Consider the following 17,023-nt stretch of genomic DNA (forward strand, 5'->3'; position numbering starts at 1 on the left):
AACATACCGCCGGTTTATTTAATTAATATTAATTCTCCGGTTGGTATTTTTTGCCAAAACTTGATTCTAAAATGGCGTTTGTGTTCTCTTCTGTGACTCCAACCCAAGTCGAGCCCTTTGTTCCACTTTTTGGCGGGCTTCTCCACAGAAGCCCTCCAAAGTGGTGCCACTATGTCTGGGGTACTTAGGAGGGGTGGAGGGGAATTTAGGCACCCTGGACTGAGTTGCCTAGGCAACTCAAGTCGCACTCCGTCCTGATTGGCCCAAGTGGTGAGCCGGCCGGCTCACCACTTAGCATGTTTGAGTGACAGCTAGGCTGAGTGAATGGGGGTTTGCTGCATAAAAGCAGGGCTTTGGGGACTGGAACTTCAGAAGTCGCCACAGGACCTAAGAATCAGACGAGGGAGAAGCTGAGCCGACCTGCCACGACACCACTACCGGTGGAGCCCTGCTGGACCGTCTCACCACTTTTTCCCAACGACAGAGGAGATCTCCCGCCGGAGAGTCTTCTTCCTTTAACTGGAGGGGATAACCGGTTTCACCGTCTTTTCGCTTTCCCGACGTACCTCGTGGCCGCCTTGCCCGTGCCAAGCACCCCGGCAACCGGGATACCACGTTTTACCACGACCGCGAGACAAAGGTACCACCTTTAACCGGAAAACTCAGCGGCTGGTTTCTGCCCTGACCTTCATCTTTCCTCCAAGTCGAGATAAAGCTTCGTACACACTCAGCCTTCTCGTCCACTAGGATACAGTTCAAAGCACAGATATCAGTGCCATCTGCCAAAGCCTCTTCAATAACAGTCTATTATTGCAGTGGGTCGGTCTGTCGTAACAAACAAATTCTCAAAGTTCCATTCCTATCAGTATTTTCACATGCAGAGGTTCTCGGTTTCAATATTCATCATGGGTCTCCCTCTTCAGGCCTGACCCCCTTTTTGTCACAATATCAACACTTGATCTCCCTTGTTCAGGCTTGGACCATTGATCTCCCTCATTCAGACTCGGTTCCTCTTGATATGGATCTCCCTCATTTGGGCTCAGATCTTCTTGATATCAAAATCGAAGACTTTCTAATGTGCAATGGGTTTTGCTTAAACCATTGCAGGACCACTTCAATTAACTTCACACAATTATTCTCATTAATCTTTTACTTTCGTTTCTCTTGGCGGGATACCTTACAGAGACCTCAGATTGAGCACATTGACGGTGCCAGACGACTCTTGTCAACCGCATCGTATCTTTCATTCTTAAGTTCAAACATTCATCAGCAGTTTAGCTTTACTCGCGTCTTTCATCACAAGCATTTAAGCTTGTTATACAATGTTGCTGCTTGCAACCTTGACTTCAACACAGGTCTTGCATCGGACTCCCCAACTCACCGGCTGTGTAGAGCTTTCTGGTACTTTTGTTCTTGAAGCTAAGGACGACACCACTGCGGTTGCTGCTGCTCGTCCCCACCTCGGTCAGTTACGCGGGAGAGCCTTCGGTATCTCTGACACACAATGCAGGATTCTTTAGTCCGTTTTCCTGGCCGTACGATTTCTGCCTCAGAGGTTTCTTGAGAGTAATGGTGTTTGGCCAAAAAGGTCACGGGTAATTCTCTTCTTACGAACCCTTCTTGGTTTGCCATCTTTTTCCCTTTGCTCAGATGCTGACTTGAAACTGCTATACCTTTGTGTGCTTTGCCTCGCTCAGAGTGTGCTTTCATGCTCCGCCTTTTATCCGCGTAGGGAAGTCTAATAAAAGTCAGGTATGAGCGATTGTCAGTAATTACCTGACCTCACCTGACCACAGTAGCGGGGCATGTTGGATACACTGCTCGTGTGCGAGTCTGTTTTCTCCCAGAGGGCTGTCCGTGTGAAAGTGCTGGAGATGGGAAAGGGGGAGGGAGGGTAAGGTTCCCATGTATCCTACCTGGTAGGATGGGGTAAAGGTGTTGCAGAGGGAGGAATACTGCGTGTTTCCATCCAGTGTCTCACTCCCACTCCCCACTCCTCCTGCACTGGTCGACCCCCAGGGTCTGGTTCCAAAGGCGATGGCCGTGCCCTGGCCACCTGAGAGAGAGATCTGCGGGGACTAGCGGGTGAGACACCTTCTGGTTTCACACAGAACCCATAGCCATTCACCCTCTGTCACTGGTTTTGGCACCTTGTTTTCTAGTGGCACCCATTGCTTTGCTCTGTTATTCTTAATGTTGTGTACCAGAACCTTCAGTTCATTTTAATAGTACTCAGTCTCCCACCAGAGGAGGGGGTAAGCCTTCCCCATCTCCGCATGTCAGTTACTAGTCTGCACTACAGATCAGGATAGATAGCCTCGTACTGGTCTGCCCATTTTTTCCATTATATTTTCCCCCAAATCGCAAATCTTCGCTGTACGTTATATCTGCGTCTCAGATAGGACTTCTAGAACTGCTGCAAAATGACCCCCCTTCCAAGAGTAAAGCACTCATTTTATTAAAATGCATTTTGAATCAGGGGATTTTCCCATATGACTCCAGTAACCCAATGAGTATCTGTATCTATTCCTCCGGCCACTGCAGATAGGCCAGTATGTCATCCGCAAAGAGGGACAGTTTGTCCTCCTCGTCCCCTACCCTAAATCCCCAAATATCGTTTTTGCCTCTAACTGCTATTGCTAAAGTTTCTATTTACCGCACAAACAGCAGGGTAAAAGCAGAGAACCTTGCCTCGTCCCCCTCCCCAGAGGGAACATATCCAATGACACCCCGTCACTGAGACTATTGGCATTGAGTGCTCAAAACGTGGCCTCAATTCTCATTATCCACTGTGGACCAACTCTCATCCTCGACAGTGTGGCAAAGAAATTGCCAGCCCAACCTGTTGAATGCCTTTTCAGCATCAAGGGGTAGGAGAATATGGTCCTCCCCCCCTCATTCCGGGATGTTATTGGGCCAGGGGGTTTCCTAATACTGTACAACCCTTGTCTATTGCAAAAGAACCTCGCTTGATCGGTATGATCAATTTGGGGAGGAAGTAACCCAATCTCTTTTCAAGCAGTCATTAATATTTTAGCATCACAATTCAACAGGGATATGGGCCTGTACGAGCCATACTCCTAAATATCTCGTCCCTCCTTGTGAAGCACTATCACTCTGGCTGCAGGAACGCCTCTGCGGCTCCCATTCCGTCTAGAATAGAATTGAACAGTTTTAGCAGAAAAGGAGCCAAGATGTACCTCATACTGCTTATAAAAGGCAGCTATGAAACAGTCTCTCCCAGGGGCCTTCCTGGGATTCATTGAGGCTATTGCAATCTTAACCTCTTCTACGGTAATGGGGTTTTCCAGCGCTTCCTGGTCCTCTTCACTTAGTGACGGCAAAACATTTTCTAGGAAAGACCATTTCTCCCTCTGCAGTACTGTCAGCGGCACAGCATCAGTAAAACCTGCCAATTCTATGCGCCATGTCCGATGGAGACATCAGGATACCACCCCTGATCTCGAATCTTATCAACCCTACTTTCCTTCTGTTGCTCATTCAGCCTCCTTGCAAGCATTGCATCAGCCTTATCCCCTTCTCATAACATTATTGATTACAAAATAGGAGCTTTACTAATATCCAGTCTCACCAGAGACTTTTCAAAGCCTTTATTTGGCCAACATCTCTTATTGCCAAGTCCCGTTCTGTCCCTTGTCTTCTAATTCAAGACTCCAGTGACCAGATCTCTGCCTTCAGCTTACCCTCTAGGGCCCGCTACCTCTCTTTTGCCGCCCCATCGGCCATAATCAGTCCTCTAAAGGTGGCTTTACCTGCTTCTCCCACTATCTTCAGACCTACTTCCCCAGTGTCATTCGTCCAAAAGTTGTGAATAATATACCCTCATGTCTCCATCAAAGACCCTATCTTTAAATAACGCATTGTTATAGACCCAGTTTCTCTCCTAGATCCTTCTTCAATTGCAACCACGGCTGTCACCCCACTGTATGAATTGTGCCCCCCCTTTAATAGGTACTCTTGGCCCCGTTCAATTAAAATATGACCTATTCGTGTGTACGTTTTGTGAGGGATTGAGAAGGAACACGTTACTTACCTGGAACTGTTGTTCTCCAGCATGGGTCTGGCATGGATTCACATGCTCATGAATATTCCCTGTCGTCAGGCTGGGAATCCTCGGTAAAGAAAAAATCAGTATCAGTTTCGTTTCTGATCTGTCTTTCTTAGTAGTAACCAATCACTAACCTCTGGGTCATACTGCCCCCAGCCAATGACTGCCCTCTCCCGAAGCTCCACCTCTGGCAGCCATCCTCAGATTTGGTAGCACGTAAAGTGGCAGTATGACCGAGTGAAGAGCCGCAGAGGGGTAGGCGGGAGGGTTTGCATGTGAATCCATGCCAGACCCATGCTGGAGAACAACAGTTACAGGTAAGTATCTTGTTCCTTCTCCAGCATGGGGTCTGGCATGGATTCACATGCTCATTAATGAAAGAATACATAGCAGTACACACATGCACAACCACGGGAGGTGGCAACAGGCTCAACATTAAGCAATACAACAACTCAACATTAAGCATCTCTTACCTCCTCACCAGGCTCACCTTAAGCAAACAGGTTGTTCAGCACTGCTTGGCCGACCCTGGACTCCTCCCTGGAGTCCCGATTGACGCAGTAGAATCTTGTGAAGGTGTGCGTCGACCTCCACGTAGCAGCCCTGCAGATGTCCAGCAGGGGCACACCAGACAGAAACGCTGTGGTAGCAGTGATCGCTCTGGTCGAATGGGCTCTCGGACGGCCGGGCAGCGGTCGGTTTGCCAACCGGTGACAGTGCATGATGCAGCCGGAGAGCCATCTGGAAATGGAAGTCTTCGAGAGAGCCTTCACTTGATTCACAGTCCCAAAGTTCACAAACAGCTGTGACGTCTTCCGAAAACTCTTTGTGCGGTCCACGTAGAACTTCAGCGCTCTAGCTACATCCAGCAAGTGCAAAGTCCTCTCGGCCGGCGTCGAAGGCGACGGGAAGAAAACTGGTAACAGCAAGGGCTCTTGAGGTGGAAGTCCGACGGCACCTTGGGCATGAAGGAGGGGTGGGTCCTCAGCACCACCCTCGTGTCGTGAAAAGTCAAGTATGGAGGCTTGCAAGATAGGGCCTGGATCTCTCCCACTCGTCGTGCGGAGGTGATGGCCACGAGGATCGCTGTCTTCCACGACAGGAACTTCAAAGGCGCCGAATGCATAGGCTCGAATGGGGCCCCCATGAGCCTGGTCAGCACCACATTAAGCTCCCACGCCGAGGCTGGAGCCTTCACCGGCAGGAACGATCGGAATAGTCCCTTCATAAATTCCTTCACCAGACGATGAGACCACAAGGACGCCCGTCCCGTAGTTCTGGTATATCGGGAGATGGCAGCCAGATGTATTTTGATGGAGGCGTGAGCCAGTCCAGCTTTGGCCAACAACAGTAGGTACAGCAGTACTTGAGGTGCTGTAATCCGCAGAGGGTTAATCTTCTGTGCACGCCACCAGACAGAGAACCTCTTCCACTTATGTCCGTAGCACTTGAGAGTTGAGGACGCCCTGGCTTTTGCAAAAACCTCTCTGCAGTCAGCCGGGATATCGTACCCTCCAAACTCTAGTGATGCAGGAGCCAGGCCTCCAAGTTCAGCGACTCCGGGTCATGATGAAGAATGGCGCCTCCTTCTCTGGAGAGAAGATCCGCGTCCGCCGGCAGCTTGACTGGTAGGGACGTTGACAAGTCCAGAAGGTCCGGGAACCAGATCTGCCTGGGCCACGCCGGTGCGACGAGGATCATTCTGCACCTGGACTTCTTGAGCTGGTTGATGAGACGGAGCAGCAACGGCAACGGAGGGAACGCGTATAGAAACGGGCCGTCCCAAGGGAACAAGAAAGCATCGCCTCGTTCCTCAGCTGCGGGAACCTGCTGGCGAACCTCTGGCACTTGGAGTTCGTCGCCGTTGCGAAGAGGTCGATCCGGGGTTTGCCCCATCGTCGAAAGAGCCGATCCACCTGGTCCTGGCATAGTTCCCACTTGTGGCACGAGCGCAGCTCCCTTCTGAGTGAGTCGGCGATGGTGTTTTTTATTCCTGCCAATTGGAAGGGAACCAGAAACATCCCTGGGCGACGGCCCAGTGCCACAGATCCTGGGCCTCCTTGGATAGGGCTGGGGATCTGGTGCCTCCCTGCTTCCGGATGTAGAACATCGTGGTGGTGTTGTCGGTGAAGATCCTCACCACTTTGTCCTTGAGGGACGGAAGGAACGACTTGTGCGCCCAGAACACTGCTCGAAGCTCCAGAATGTTGATGTGGAGAGACCTCTCCTCCGGGAGCCAAAGGCCTCTTGCGTGGAGATCTCCGGAGTGGGCCCCCCAACCCTCCAGGGAGGCGTCCGTCGTCACCGACCCTGAAACGCTGGCGTCTGAAAGTCCGTGCCTGCCGTGAGGTGCGCACGGGTACCCCACCATAGGATCGCCCGACGGAACTCCTCGTCGAGAGGGATCCTGTCTTCGAAGCAGCCTGTCGCCTGAAACCAGCGGGTGTCGAGGAACTCCTGTAGAGGACGCATCCGAAGTCTGCAAAGGGGTACAAGGTAGATGCATGAGGACATCATCCCGAGGAGGGACTTGATGGACCTCACCCTGGCCACGTCCGAGGCTAGCAGGCGTTGCACCTTGCCCAAAATGGCCTTCGTCCTCTCCTCCGACGGGGAGGCCAATTGCCCCACTGTATCGAGCTTCGCTCCCAGAAACAGTGCTACTTGCAACGAAACCAGGTGGGATTTGGAGTAGTTGATGGCAAATCCCAGTTCTGTGAGCAGCCGGACGGTCCTCGCTGTGTGTTCCACGGCGAGTTATCTTGTTCTTGCACGGATTAGCCAGTCGTCCAGGTAGGGGTAGACGTGGATTCCCTGCAGGCGCCAGGCACTTGGTGAATACCCTGGGTGCCGACTTTAATCCGAACGGCAGGGCTCTGAATTGGTAGTGGCGTCCCTGAACCACGAACCTGAGAAACATTCTGTGTCCTTTTAGAATGGGGATGTGGAAGTAAGCATCCTCCAGGTCCAACGACGATAGGAAGTCGCCCTCCTCCAGCTGTCCCAGCACGTGCTGGAGGGTGACCATCCTGAATTTCTGTGCCTTGATGTACTTGTTTAACCGATGCAGGTCCAGGATGGGGCACCAACCGCCTGTCTTCTTTTTGACGAGGAAGTACCTTGAGTACACTCTGGAGCCCCGGAGCCTCCTGGGGATGAGCTCGATGGCACCTTTTTTGAGCATCGCCCTTATCTCCAACAGCAGTTGAGGGACGCGATTCTCCTTCCTGGCCACGGGAGGAATGCGAGGACACTTCTTTTGGAATTCCAGCAAGTGCCAGTTGGCCAGGGTGTCCAGCACCCAACGGTCGGTGGAGATGGACTCCCACAGGCTGATGAACTTCGTCAGGCGGCCTCCCACCGGGGTGCTTCGGTGGGGGCCCGACGCTACGGCCGGTTCAGTCCTGCTTGGAGGAGGCCTTGTCGCCTTGGCCTCCTTGACGACGACGGCGGGATCCTCCTTGCTTGCCGCAACCTCTGTAGGCCTCCTGGGACGAGGAGCGGGCCATCTGGCGGTATGTAGAAGAGCCACCGCTGGATCCCTTGGAGGCACCCTGTCTGGCTCCGGAGCTCCGAAAGGGCCGTCGTTGTTGAAGTACCCCTAGGGCCCGGGCCGTCTCCGAGTCGGTCTTGATGGCCTGGAGTGACTCATCCACCGTCTTCCCAAAAAGGTTGCTGCCATCGAACGGCATATCCAACACTCTGGTCTGAATGTTCTGGCGGAAGTCCGTCGCCTTGAGCCACCCTCTTCGTCGTAGGCCTGTTGCCCATCTGGCGAAATCTGGTATTGGCAATGTCCGTTGCCACCATTATGGCGTGATCCGACGCCACCTCGCCTTCCTGAAGAATCTTTAGGGCCTCCGCTCTCTTGCCGTCCGGCAGGAAGTCCAGCAGGGGAGCTAACTTGAACCAAAGCGCCCTGTCGTAACGGGCCACGATCGCCAAGGCACTGGCCGCCTTAATCATCGTCGCCGCCGACGAAATGACCCGTCGTCCCATGGAGTCCAGCTTCTTGCCCTCGCTGTCCGGCGGGAAAGTGGAAGTTGATGCTGCCGCACCTGCTACCTTCTTCTTGGCCGCTGCCGGGACGACCGAATCCGGCGTTGGCTGGGCCCTGAGGCACAAGGGGGTGGCTTCGGGGACCCGGTACTTCTTCTCGTACCTGTCCCTCTTGGCGGGCGTCGTAGAAGGGTTCTCGAGGACAGCCAGCCCTTCGTCCCAGATGTCGTCGAGCAACGGCACTGCCAGGACAGTCTTTCTCTTGGCCTCCCGTCATTGATAAAGAAAGCCTTCCTTCTTCTGTTCCTCCGGGCAGAGTTGGAAGAGCTTGGACGCCCTGGCTATCATGGCGTGAAAGGAGCCAATTTCGTCGGGCGGTGAGGCCCGAGGTGGGGGCGATGAAGGAATGTCCGTCGTATCATCGCCACCGGCGTCGTCCGTCCCCATCCCGTATCCGTCGCCGTATCATCCCGAGGGTCAGGCGAGGGGGATGAGGGGTCCACAGGGTGGACTCTGCTCTGCTTGTTCGGGGGGCTTCCCGACGGTCCTGGCTCAGGATCCTCCGTCGGGGTCCATGGTAACCTCGTCCTTATCTGAGTACATAAGGATTGGATTGCCAACAAAATGGCCGCCGAGCTATCCTGAGGCTCTGGCAATGGCTGCGACGGGAGGGACGGTTGCTCCACCGGGCCTTCATCGTCGTCGCTATCTTCGATCTCCTCAGCAGGATCCTTCCCCTGGGATCGAACTTTCTCGAACCTCTCGTTGAGGCCCTTCACGGTTTCCACCAGATCCTCCTCAGAGGCTGATTCCGAGTCTGTAATGGCCACCGACCCCTCCACCCCCTCTTTTTCCGCCGGGGTCTTCACGGGGGTCTTAACGATGGGCTGGAAAGAGGATTCCCTCCGCGGTGGCAGGGATACTCTGGGCCCAGAAGCCATCTCCACTGGCGTAGTCTCAGCCGGCTTCGCCAGGGCCGCGGCGACCACTTCGATAGAGGCCTTTGCCGGCTGGATCAAAGCCCTCACCAACTTAGGTGCGTCCTGGGCCTTCGCCTTGGGGGGAGGGTCAGCGCCTCGCCCCCCCTCGGGTCCCTTCGAGATCGACCAGGGCCGCTCCAGCAGCTTAGCCGGGTTCTCGGACTTCCTCTTCCCCGAACCAGAGCGCTGGCTCGTGGTTGAACGTGCCGGGGAAGTCGCGCCCTGCCTGGCAGCTGAAGAGCCCGACCTTCCGGTGCTCCCGGTGCCTGCGGACTCGCGGTGCTTGGCCTTCTGTTGGGCCCCCGTCGCCGGGGCGCCCTCACAGGACTTAGAAGCCCTCTCAGACTTTTTCTTCGCCTTCTCACCTGCTGTGCCCTTCTCCAGCCAGGCGGCGAGGCGGGAACGACGATCTTGCTTGGTCCGTTCCGAAAGGTTCTTGCAGAACGCACAGTCCTTTTCCACGTGCGACTTGGCCTCATGAAGGCAGTAGAGACATCGCGAATGCTCGTCCTCCTTGAAAACATTTTGTAATCCAACAGCTTGGATCCGGGCGTCGAGCTTCCCTTGTTCTGGGCCATGTCCGTTGAGGTAGGCCGCAGATCTTCCGGAATCCTCCAAGAAGCAAAAACTCAATGAAAACTTCACCCTTGAGGGGCGTAGAAGAATTCCGAAACGGGTCCCCGTTATCGGAAGTAGAAACGGTGGAGCTTGAGGCTCGATTAAACCGAAAAAAATGAGAAAATCTCCTGAAAAAGCAGCAAAAACTCGAGAGCTAAAGCACAAGGACTCCCAACACTTGAACGTGCGGTACAAATCTGAGGATGGCTGCCAGAGGCCTGGCTTAGGGAGAGGGCAGTCATTGGCTGGGGGCAGTATAACCCAGAGATCAGTGATTGGTTACTACTAAGAAAGACAGATCAGAAACGAAACTGATACTGATTTTTTCTTTACCGAGGATTCCCAGCCTGACGACGGGGAATATTCATGAGCATGTGAATCCATGCCAGACCCCATGCTGGAGAAGAATGTATATTCCCTCTGCATCGGGTTCACTCCCCTCCATCCCCCATGTGCCAAATAAAGAATTTTCCCTCACTACCTGTTCGAGCATGCTCTTGGGCCGTCCCCTCAGACTTGAATTTCTCCTTAACTACTGAACACCTATCCGTAATGGGGTCCATGATCATATTAAAATCTCTGCCACAGATCAGCACCGGCTCTCAAGTGCAACAGTCGGCCCAAACTGAGCCGCGTTAGGGGCATACACAGCACAATGCATCAAGCATTGATTTCCAATTGTGCATTTCACCGCCATCCAGCAACCTTCTGGTTCTCTCTTTATTTGCCCCACCACCAACCCTAGGTACTTATGTAATATATTCAACAGAAATGATCCTAGGACCAAATGCACTGCACCTACTAATATCCCAACAGACAGTCCGTAAATTATAAATTAGCGTTGCAACAACAAGTCTATGTATTCTTTGTAAGTATTTTTTTTAATGGTGTGCCAATACGCTTTTCGACCACTATATTAAGTGCTCTTCAGGGTGTTTCTTAATCCCAAACAACATCTTGATATACACAAATCTTCCAACCTCCCTACAGAGGAAAGGTAACAATGGACTCCTCAGACCCAAGGGTCCTTATCGTCTCAAAACAACAAATGATACCCCTGTCAAATGCCGCACATATGTAAGATCATTCCATCACTATTTCATATGGTCCCCAATACTAATTCCTCTGAGCAATCTCGCTCACAGAAAGCCCAATGGCACAGCCTGCGGAGATCCGCACGAACAAAAAGGCAGCTTCCAATACTAACAAGTGTAGTGGAAGACGCGTTTCTGTTTGTGCAGATTGTTGCTAGTTCATCCCTCTCCCCTTAATGTCAAACTCCTTCCCCCTTTCATATCTTGTTTCTTGTACAAAGAGCACAGCTAAGCGTTCTAGATGAAACAGTTATGACAACATTGCCTGTTTCCCAGAGTAATTTAGACCTTTGACATTCAATGTACCCATACGCATCCCATCAGCCATTTTTCCAACTTCCTTCACTGCTAATCAGGAGGAGATCGATATGACTTAGAAAATAGCCAAAACCATACAACATATGAAGCAGCAAACTGAGCTGTTAATGTGTCCAACATGGGTCCTCCAGCCCTCCCACTGTCCCTTGAATCCCCTCCCTCCCTGATCGAGATGCTCTGCCCCTCAATCAGGGCCACTCTGGTATCTCTCGACATCCTAGAGCCCCTTCCTGCAATAACATATTCCATATCTAAGCTGTCGATTCTACATCCCCCCCCCCACCTCATCGCTTTCAATTCACCGGGTCACACTGAAGCGCAATACCTACAACATAACCCTCTTTTCATTGTCTAGCAGCTACCACAATTCCACCACCACGTCACCCTGTCTCATTTGCCTCTCAATCCGCCTTTCATGTTTTCGACGAGGGGGTATTAAGCCTCAGAAATGTCCTGTTTCTTCTTCCTTTACCTCGCCCACTTTGCCCTCTTAGCCCATGTTGTCTGCGGGTAGCAGGCGCTTGTGTTTAGTTAGAAACCGTCCCCAGTTTGCCCTTGGTAAGGTGGGCCTAACCTCCTTCAGCCTTCTCTCGGGATGTAATGTGAAATTCCCGCTCCCCACCTCAAAGGTCACAGAGAACGAGAACCCCCATCTATACTTATTTATTTTTCCAACTGTATAGCGTACATGCGCAAACCATGAGGCATCAGGGTGCTTGAGAGAACCAGTTACATTTGGTCTGGAGGGCATGCATAACAGAATACATGGTAGTTACATTGCAGATAGCATATTAGGTATAGAAAACACACACAAACGTTGATCGTTGAGCATGTTATTTGAACAACCAGCTTTTGAGGGCTTTGCGGAAGGACCATTAGGATTCCTGCGCTCTTAGTCCATGATGTGATAGGGAGTTCCATTGCTTTGCAGCAATGACTGGGAAGCTTATCCTGCCTGCTTTGGCATGCTTAACCTTACGTTGCACCAGACCAAGAGTGTAGGTGGTTCTGGTGGGCCTGTCTGAATGAGTCATAGATATTCCTTCGGTCAGGTAAGGCGGGGCAGATTTGGATATGCATCTATGGGTGATTGTGAGTGTCTTGAATGAGATTATTTCTTGGATGGGGCGCCAGTTTACTGATCTGCGGACACTGGATATGTGTCCAGATCTAGGAATGTTCAGGGCAGCTCGTAGGGCGTTGTTTTTGATAGTCTGAATTTTTTTAATAAAGTTAATCACCATAATGACTACCTTACTCCTACTCCATAGTTCCCTTTCCTCCATACTTGTGGGACATTCCATCCTTCGGAACGGGACCGGAGCACTTTTTTTCGTACCTTTTCTGTTTACGCGGGGTACCGCACGTGGCCGTAACCCCACCCTCTCGAGCTCCGCGCATCACCCTACAGCTCTTTTCTATCACCAGGTCTGAGACCACTTAAGCACAAATCGAGGATACTTTTTAGAGAGGTCGGCGGGCAGGAGTATGGAGGAAAGGGGACTATGGACTAGGAGTAAGGTAGTCACTACAGTGAGTAACTTTATTATACTCCTATGTCCCCCGTCACCTTTCCTCCATACTTGAGGGAGATTCCCAAGCACACACGACAGTTAGTTCGGGTGGATGGAAAAAAAACCTTTACTGGAATAAGTTCTTAAGAACAGCCTGGCCAAATTGGGCATCAGCCCTAGAGCTCAGGTCCAATACAAAAAGCTGATGGGTTGCCGCTTTGGCGATGGTTTCCCAAGGGACATACTTTTGGGAAGCAACAGCAGCCGCTTTGCCACGTACAAGATGAGCATGGATGCCTTTCGGAGGTCGAAGGCCTTGAATGCTATAGGCTTCTGAAATACATGAGGCAATCCATCAGGAGATAGTTGCTTTGGAAGCCGGTTTCCCTTTCGGGTCTCCGAATGTGACAAAGATTTGTGAGGAGCCCCTGAGTTCACTTGTTCTATCGAGGTAAAATTTCAGGGCTCGCCTGACGCCTAGGTTGTGTAAAACTCTCAGGGCATCCAATGCCGGATTAGGAAAAAAGACAGATAAGGAGATCGATTCATTGAAATGAAAATCGGTAAACACCTTAGGCAGGAAGGAAGGATGAGTGCGAAACACAACCTTATCCTTATGGAAAGTGAGGAACAGATGTTACACAGAAAGAGCTTGGAGCTCACTTACTCGCCTCGCCGATGTCACTGCCATCAGAAAAGCAACCTTTCAAGAAAGGTATTTAAGATCAGTAGTGGCCATGGGTTGAAACCGTTTATGGCACAACACGGTGGAGACCACATTCAAATCCCATTTGGGATGAGGGGCATGCACCAGCGGGAAGAGATGAAGACCCGCAAAATGCCTTTTGATATCTGGAAATATATTAGGTCTACAGATAAAGTTGTGAATCTAGATTTTGATTCTGCAATTGATGGCTCAACATGGACTTCGTTTTTCCTTAATAAATTTGCTATGCTCGCAGCGTTTTTGGCATTTGAAAAGCCTCCAGATTGCTATTTAATTTCAAATAGTTGTCCCTGGGGATCACTGACATCTTGACGGTAATTCAAAAATTGAAAGGATCAAAATGTGCACAGCCCGATGGTTTGCCTCCATGTGTCATTAAAGATAACCCATTTTTTTGGTCTACTATTTTTCTTGATATATTTCAAGAAATGTTTTGTTCAAAAATAATTCCTCCATCTTGGCTTACTTCTATTATTATTCTTTTACACAAAAAAGGACCCATTAACAATCCTAAGAATTATAGACCTGTAGCCATCACAGATGTAGCTGCCAACATATTTGCACCGGTTATTCTCCAGGAGGTTGAAACCATCATTCGTAATAATGAATGCTTAAGTAAAGCGGAAGTAGGCTTTCGAAAAGCTATGGGCACCCCTCTTAACGTATTTATTCTGGCGCATCTGATAGCTTCTGCTAACCTTCCGGATAAAATCCCTGTTTTTGTAGCATCTTTAGATCTCAATGCTGCCTTTGATAGCATAATCAGAGGCATCATGTGGCAGAAAATGCTTAATGCAAATGTTCTGCTTTACCTGATTACTTTGGTTGCGATGCTCCACTTTAACACCAATTTTAAAGTGCGAATTAACCGTGAAGGTTATTTGACCAAACCTATCCCTAGCTGGATAGGAGTTAAACAAGGCTGCAATTTGGCAGCCATATTATTTAACCTTTATATGGCTGACCTCAATAACATCTGGGACAAAGAGAAATCTTTTGCAGCTCAGCTAGGATCACTGAATCTATTATGGCTAGCCTACGCCAATGATGTTCTTCTCTTTGATAGGACCCAATCTGGACTTCAAATGAAATTTGAAAGCTTCTAAGTGTATTGTCAAGAAAATAATCTTACAGTTAATCCACAGAAATCGAACATTATTATTTTTTGTAATAGAAAAAAAGTGCAACTTTTTACCTGGTCGATTGATTCTATGCCCATAACCATCTCAAAAAATCTATCATACTTGGGTTTCATGTTGACAAATAACATCTCCTTCAAAAGAGTGACGGAATCACTATTGGTGAAATTGTTGCCCCTAAAAGGTCAAATGAAATTATTATTTCCCAAATTTTGCAGCTTTTCGCTAATGCCGCATTTTGAATTCTATGGCAAAAAAGTAGAAGCTATCCTCTTATATGGAGTGGAGCTGTTTCTAGGTGATCTTGGACCTTTACTTGATCAACTTCAAGGCTCTCTTTGGAAACATACTTTGGGGTTGCCCGCCTATCTTCCAAACACAATATTAAGGCACGAATTGGGGCTGAATTCTTTATCAGCACGTTACAAATGGCGGCTCTTAGTAAATTACTCAAAATGTTGTTTCCTCCTAAGAATTTGCTTTATATAGATTTAAATAAGATGCTCTTCGACAACAATCCTATCTCTGTTTTACAATATAAAGAGCTAATGGACAATATGCTAGAGAAGATCAACTTGTCTCCTGGTGATCTCCAATTGCATATGTGTAAGGTAAAAAAAAAAAAGCTTTTTGAAAATGATTGGGCGGAATGTGGTAATCAGCTCCACTCTTACTCCTCTTTCGCCAAGTATTCAAAATTTTTTCATACACAAACACCACGCATGTCTTATTTGATACTTTGTCCTTGTAAAGAGGTGCGAAGGACTTGCATGTTAGTCAGACTTGATATGCTGCATTCAAAAACGCGAATAAAGTCTTGCTGTAAGAGCAAAGTTTATCCCCTGGATGACATTTGTAGATTTTGTAAAGTAACACAAGAACCTTTCAAACATCTTTTTCTCTTTTGCACTCATTTTGAAAACATACGATGCAGAACAATGAAAACATTCATACAAGCAAATACCATCTTTGCCAGAAATTGTATTTGGTTGAATTGAATGTGGGGAACAAACAACAACGATTTTAGCAACCGTAGGGTTGGTAAATTTTATAGTAATTGAGTTGGACATAATGGAAAGTAAAACCATAAACTTGTATATTGTGTTAGATTGATGGTTCTCATTGCTCTTGTATTTGGAAAATTAGGATTTCTGAAAGTGAGTTGAATAGTGTTAATTGGTAGTCCATTTGAAATAAGGCTCTCTTATTTTTGATATGGAAGGACTTTTTTGTTAGAAGGGATATCCTTTCTGTTAATTAGAGATGAAATTGGGCCTCATTACGAGTCTGGCGGCAACCAGCCGTTTTTTCCGGCTCGGTTACCGCCGGACTCGTATTACCATTCCGCCTCCGTGACTCCCGGAATTACCAGGGCATTACGACCCTGGTGTCCCGGGAATTCCGGAGGTGGAATTCGGTAAATCCCCATTCCCATTGAGTCCAATGGGACTCAATGGGAATGGAAAAGCGGAAACACCGGCACCGTCTCATGATGGTGCTGGTGTTTCCACCTCTGCCTGCAGGAGGGCGGTGTTAAACCCGCCAGGTCAGACCTGGCGGGAACGCCATCTCCCGCCTGCAGGACTCGAGATCGGGCGGTCCGGAATTAACAGTGGTGGCGGGTTTACCGCCACTGTTATTTCCGGACCGCCCGACCCGTAATGAGGCCCATTATGGCTTATTTAATGTTCTATATGATTTGCATAACGGTTAAAATGAATGTAATTATGTGTTTATATTTGTAAAAGGTGCTTTGCACTAAAAACAAACTTGTTTTAAATAAAGAAAAATAAAAAAATTAAAAAAATGCCTTTTAATGACCAGATTCATCAATGAAAAGGAACAGCTGTCCCTGGACAGGAAGGCCGCAATGGCAGATAAGTAAGTCCTGCAAGACAAGACATGAAAGTCCGAAGCTGCTAGGTGAGACACAAATGATAGAACCGTGTCAACCGTAGCGTGCCTGGGGCCAGGCTGTTTAGCTAAGCACCAGTGGCAAAAATGGAGCCCAAACGTGCCCTCGTAGAAAATTTCTGGCCGCTTGGATAATGTGCATGTTGTCCTCAGACAAATTAAATGTCCCTAAAGATCTAAATTCAGGCACTAGGCCGCCAAGCTGAACGATTGTGGGGAGGGGTGCCAGATCTGGTGATCGCACTCGTGAAGAAGGTCGGGAATCAACAGCAACCAGATCGGAGGAAGAATCAACAGATGCTGAAGTTCCAAGAACCAGAATCTGGCTGGCCACCAAGGAGCTATGAAGGGGAGAGTGCAATTCGATGTACTCCTAAGTTTGCAGAGTGACCGATGAATTAGAGGCAGTGAAGGAAAAGCATAAGCCTTCATGTTGTGCCACAGGATCTCGAGAGCGTCTCCCAGAGAGGACGCCCAGAGGCTGCCCAGAGAGAACGCCCCGAGGCCGTCTCTGTATGTGTACAGAGGAAGTTTCCTGTTCGTGCAAGTCGCGAAGAGGTCCACTTCTGGAGTGCCCCATTGGCGGAAAATGTTGGACAGAACATCGCTGTTCAATTCACACTCATAACTGGCCGCCAACTGAGGCTGAGT

At 49.5% G+C, this 17,023-nt stretch overlaps 1 protein-coding gene across 1 annotated transcript in view; it reads right to left on the bottom strand.

The window, feature by feature from the left end:
* Positions 1–17,023, bottom strand: part of PEX10 (peroxisomal biogenesis factor 10) — a 257,024-nt gene that overhangs the window by 19,899 nt on the left and 220,102 nt on the right. The gene's annotated exons all lie outside the window — the stretch shown is intronic.

The sequence above is a fragment of the Ambystoma mexicanum genome, chromosome 8 (assembly GCF_040938575.1).
Source record: "Ambystoma mexicanum isolate Mex_15411 chromosome 8, UKY_AmexF1_1, whole genome shotgun sequence".
Taxonomy (NCBI): Eukaryota; Metazoa; Chordata; class Amphibia; order Caudata; family Ambystomatidae; genus Ambystoma; species Ambystoma mexicanum.